Raw genomic sequence first — 6368 nt, forward strand, 5'->3', positions numbered from 1 at the left:
GAGAATCTTAGAGATAGATATCTCACACTGCCTGTCTACATAGATCATGTAAACCATATGTTAAAATTTATATACAAAGCGTGCACCGACATTGGACGCGTGCTTTCGGTTTGATCATATGACTCTTGGGGCAGGAGCGGTTGCGGTATTTTTCTAGGGAGAGGGTGCAATGTCAAAAAGAGCACCTACGGTTGTACATAGAATGTTACAGAGTTGCCACAACCTGTAAATGTTTCAAGGCGTGAGATTCACCCTAAAGGTAGTACTAAACCAAATAACGTCCGGCTGGGTCAAAGTTCGAGGTGCACCCAACTTTTGATAGAGAAGTGAACACCACAAGTCCTGTGATTGGTGATAAATGTGAGTGTGTTGGTTGTAAAAAGAAATAATTTCTTCTCGGCAAAATATGTATGCAATTTTATTTCTTCTAGTACCACTGTGTCAAGTAGCCTTGTGCTTGAAACATGTATGGCGTACCTGTAAAAAAAAAAGTACTCGAATTTTGTGCGGAACTAGGGTAGTCATAGACACTACCCGCTATCTCAGAAATGAGCAGCTTGACCCCATTTTTTTTCTGATTCACTTTAAGGGTGAGAGGTGGTAGTATTTATATTCGTGGCGTTTATGTCAATTGATACGCTGCAGTTAGGAGTTTTAGCCACATATGTTACTATTGTCGTCTACGGGATTGGATTTGGTAGCATACACCCTAAAGCTGGGGTCTAGGGGCTGCAGGTAGGCTACTTGATCAGATCCAGGACTACTTTCTGGTAGAGGTTCACGTGAATGTGAAAATTACCTTCCGTACTTGCCTGAAAAACATTGCATTATTTTTAAACGCTTCAGAACTAAAATAGTGTCGGAAATAGAATACAAATTATCTTCGTCGATTATTTCTTACATATTAAACAGACAAGTAAATATTTTGTAAATATCTATTTAATGATAGTCTACCTAATTTAGCATCTACTTGTTTTGGCTCTCATTGATGTACATAGTGGTGTTTATTCTTGAAAAGAAAAAAAGATGTCCGCAAATAGGTGATTTTTAGCACTTTATTGGAACAGACTATAACAAATTTTGGTCAACATGACATAGTGTCAATTTCATTGCTGTTACAATATGTGAGGGACCGTTTCTGATGACGGTTTACCCCTATCCCTCTCCAAAACAAAATATTTGTAGACATTTATAAGTAACTTTTTAGCAAAACTGTCAAGAACCATTCTGAGTTTGTGATCTATTATACCGGTATTAAAGGTGCTATCTCAAAGTTGCATATTGACAGCTATTGCAAATCATGTTTTTATTAAATTTTGCTTTAACATTTAAAGAATACACTTTTAACTATATGTCCATAAATTATTATAGGAAATAATTTTATCTACTAGTAAAAAATACATTTTTATTAGAGAATCTTTATCACAAACAGATGCTCACATACAATCTAATTAAAATTAGCTCCACAATTACATGTGGATCTAACACCAGCCAGTTGGAGCTCATGTCCACCAATCAAAACCTTACTTGCAGAATCCTGCCAGTGATTTAAAAATAATTTGAAAACATTCCGAATTATCCTGAGGGTATACGACATGTTTCGTGTGAATTACGAATGTCTTAAAACATGTTTTATTTTATAAAATAAATAATTTGTAATGTAAAACTGAAGACTGATTTAGTTTTGTTTTTTATATAAATAAATAAATAATTTTTAATGTAAAATTGAAGACTGATAACCCACCCCGTACGTATTGGTATGGTTCGTTGTACTGCGGCCACTAAAATAGACTCGCCCGATATTTTTAGAATTTTATGCTCCCAAATAACGTTATAAAAAGCGAAGTGTGATTGGTTAATATTTAAATTATTATTTACAGACGAAATGTTACCTGGACATTGGGGACTACGCAGTGTTGTTAGTTTTAAATCACTGGCAGGATTCTGCAAGTAAGGTTTTGATTGGTGGACATGAGCTCCAACTGGCTGGTGTTAGATCCACATGTAATAGTGGATCTAATTTTAATTAGATTGGCTCACATATAACTTCTAATATAACACGTTTAAGTGGTTGCAAGATTGTGTAAATTTCTAATGTACTTATATTGAATTTATATTCACTAAATATACTGGTCATAATTAATAATTTATGCTGCAATTCAAAAAAATTAGTTAACTTGCAGTTTTTAATTAAAAGTTTGTTTAAGGGTAAATGAAATTGACACATATCGATCAAAATGTGTTATAGTCTGTTCCAATAAAGGTCACAAATCGCCTGTATACTGACATCTTTATTTCAATTTTAAGAGTAAACACCACCTTGTACATCAATGAGAGCCCAAACAAGTAAATGCTAAATCAGGTAGAGTATCATTAAATAGGTATTTACAAAATATTTACTTGTCAGTTTAATATGAAAGAAATAATTCATGAAAATAATTTTTATTCTATTTCCGACACTACTTTAATAATCATTATTTACGAATTGAAACTGGCAGATGGCAAACTATTGCAAAAAAGGGATACAATATGTCCTCGCTATAACATTGCACTAGATGACGAGTTCCATGATTTATTTCAGTGACCCCGTTTTACTAATGAAAGAAGTACATATCTAACGAAATATTTTTATATTAGACCCCAAACCTTCAAATTAACTGAGCTCTTTAACTCCCTGAAAATATCAAATATAACGAAATTATGTAAATTTATTAATTTGATTAACGATGTGTTTAGAAACATTTATCTTTCGTAAGTTACTTATTTGTAAGTTTGATTATATTACATGTATATTGTTGTGTACATTTGTAAAAGTGATTAACTATGTGTCGTAACTTTATTTATTTAGTCATTTGAATGTTTGATTGTATAATACTTATAAGCAGTTCTGTTCCTGGCGGAGAAGCCAAAAACATATTTATACTGTTTAATAAATATATTTTAAGGCATTTTAGTAGCAACAGGTTTCACAAATAACTTATTTCCGTGATCAATATTTCTTAGATGTTTTGAATCAGTTATGTATCCATAAGTAACGTGTGCATTCAAAGGCATCAACAAAAACATTTCAATAGCAACTTTATTTTGAAAGATGTTCAATGTTCTAAAAAAACCCACAAAAACCCCACAAAAACCCCCGCCATGTCTTAGTTTAGCTGTGTGGAAGGATACTCAAAATTAATTCATTTAAGTTTTTCGGCATTTGAATATCGAGTAATGGATGATTGGAATTATAGTTCAGTATAAAGCTTACAAAACTGAAGTTGTATTCAGCTTGAGATTATATGATAAAGAAATTATTACCCTCGAATATTAGAATCTCGTTGGGTCGAATTCGGAAGGGATGAATACACCATAAGGCTCGAAACGAAAACGAAGTTCCGAGTTACACGTTGTTGACCGAATGGTTAGGTCGAAATACACCTACTCGAGTTATCGTACGATGAAGTTGTGTTCAACGAACGTGGAGATTTCTCTACCCCACCCCACCCTAGGGGCCGTGTTGCGAGAGCTTGGACACTTGTCCAAGTACCGCATAGAGCACAATGGGAGTTCGGCTGTCGTTACGCTTATATATGGTGACGACAAACCGAGAAGATCGACAAGTAGGAGAAGGAGGCGACCCAAGGCTACTCAGGTGGAATCTAACCTCGCGGCTCAACCAGGGGCGGTCCCACCTGCTTCTAAGAAGAAGGCGAAACCGAAAGGGGCGGCTCTGGGGGGGACCAAAGCCGGTGGCTCAACCATCCGGGGCGGTCCCTTCTGCGTCGCCGCCCCCATCTACTCGACTGCAGCCCACGCCAGGAGCGGCCCAGGTGGGTACCAAAGCTGTCAGCTCCACTGACAATGGTGGTCCCTTCTGTTCGTGCACCGACGCTGATGGAGACTGGATACGTGGTTATCACGGACTCACCAGCCAGTCCACCGGCGCCTCAAACTTTTGTTGTTGCGCCAGCAGCCGTCCAACGAGAGCCCAAGAGGAGGAAGGTCTCGACGGTCACCGACCCTAAAGATCCTAACCCACCAACTTGGAACATCACTTGCGACAAGCTGCCAGCAAAGTACCGGGGTGCAATTCAGGGAGAATTCACCAGGTCCTAGATTCAAGGGCGAACCACTCCGACAAACTCTACGTGACAGCTGAGCGGGACGGGCTGTTCAGACAAGGACTCCCCATGCCATCCATGGACAATGCAATCATCCATTGCATTATCAAGATGGTGCTACAAGGCGACTACCTTGGAGTCATAAAGAACTGGTACTTCGACCTTACTGAATTTCTTCCGAAATTCAAGTTTTAACAGCCATGAGTCCCGCTGCACAACCCTAACCTATGGCAGGTAACCTCCGTTTTGGGACTTATTTTATGTCTATTTTTTTTATAAATAGTCCAACGCACTTTGCTTTGGCAGCCCGTCAAAATTGCTCAAATCACCTTAAAACCTTTTTGGACGAGCAATCTAATTTATTTTTGGCTTTAAAGTGTTTTTGTCCAGACATGAATCGAATGCAGCTTTTTTTTGGACTTAGGTCCCTTGACGTAACTTTCAATTTTATTCCAAATTCTGCCCACTTGAAACTTATACACCACCCCCCTCCCCCCCCCCCCCCCCCCCTCTCCTGGTCCGGACTTAGTCACTGGCGAAAGTCAGAGATTAAGCCCGTGACAGGCGTGCGTGAAGCTCTAGTGGCATCACATGCACGTAAAAATGTTACCTGACCTGAGCTGAGGTCGAAATACCCGATGGGTCGAATACTTTCTCGAGCACCGACGGGGTTCGAGACAATGGGATTCAACTGTGTCTGTGTGAGTGTGTGTGTGTGTGTGTGTGTGTGTCTGTGAGTGTGTGTCTGTGTGTGTGTGTGTGTGTCTGTGTGTGTCTATGTGTATGAGTGTGTGTGTGTGTGTGTGTGTGTCTGTGTGCGTGTGTGTCTGTATGTGTGTGCGTGCCTGTGTGTGTGTATGTGTGTCTGTGTGTGTGTCTCTGTGTGTCTGTGTGTGTGTGTGTGTCTCTGTGTGTGTGTGTGTGTTTGTCTATGTGTGAGTGTGTGTGTGTGTCTGTGTGTGTCTGTGTGTGTGTGTCTCTGTGTGTGTGTGTGTGTGTCTATGTGTGTGTGTGTGTGTGTGTGTGTGTGTGTGTGTGACATTCCTGAGTTTGCTGCAATTTTTAAGTGGCTTTTTGACGACTAATTATATATCAAATATATTTTTTCTGCTTAAAATATTAGTGGCTGTATATTAAACGTGTTTCTGATCGTTCTAATATTTGTACTAGGTTAAATTTCATTTTATTTCCTAACAAAGATTTTTTCTTACGTACGAAATTATTTGAAGACAAAATCCAGTTTGGGCTTCTTACAAATATTAAGACGACCAGAAACACATTGAATATACAGACACTGCTATTCTCAACAAGAAAATATATTTAATATGTAAGTTTAATCGTAGAAATATTTTATTAGTCGGAACCATCTTACAATGCAGCAAACTCGGGGATGTCCCTTTAATGGAGTTCACTATATGTAGCCAACTTAATATAGCTCGGTTTAGACCTACTTTTTAAACCGAACTATATTAAGTTGTTACATACAACACGAGATGGCATGGTGAACTCAATTAGCGTGCGCATGTCAAATTAAGGTCCAGGCACGTCTACCCTGGGCACAACCTCTGACTTCACCAGTGACTGAGCCCAGGGCAGGGCGGCACGAGGAACAGTGGTGAGGTTCCTAGAGCCTACCAACGGTTTAATCACTAGAAACAGGACCGCCGAAGACTGTTCCTTCAGAGGTCATTACCTCCAAGGTCGTCAGGGTAACGAAGCACTTAATTGATAATTAAGATCGCTTCCGATACAAGCGGTACGCAGTTGAACGCCAGTCGACTGTGACGTCAGAGATACTTGACTCCTCGTAATTTCTCCGCTTCGTTTTACCCCTGGTTGATAAATGGACTCGTAACCACTACGTGTTGCTGGGACGGCGCCCGCGATGTGTGGTCGGGGTGCAATTTAATTGTCTCTTCACCGGCCTCGGTGGTGTCGTGGTTAAGCCATCAGACATAAGGCTGGCAGGTATTGGGTTCGCAGCCCGGTACCGGCTCCCACCCAGAACGAGTTTTAGCGACTCAATTGGTAGGTGTAAGACCACTACACCCTGGTCTGTCTGTCTCTGTCTCTGTCTCTCTGTCTGTCTCTCTCTCTCTCTCTCTCTCTCTCTCTCTCTCTCTCTCTCTCTCTCTCTCTCTCTCTCTCTCTCTCTCTCTCTCTCTCTCTCTCTCTCTCTCTCTCTCTCTCTCTCTCTCACCAACTAACAGTTAACCCACTGGCCTGAACAGGCAGCGCAGATAGCTGAGGTGTGTGCCCAGA

The sequence above is a fragment of the Gigantopelta aegis genome, chromosome 11 (assembly GCF_016097555.1).
Source record: "Gigantopelta aegis isolate Gae_Host chromosome 11, Gae_host_genome, whole genome shotgun sequence".
In the NCBI taxonomy this organism is placed as follows: domain Eukaryota; kingdom Metazoa; phylum Mollusca; class Gastropoda; order Neomphalida; family Peltospiridae; genus Gigantopelta; species Gigantopelta aegis.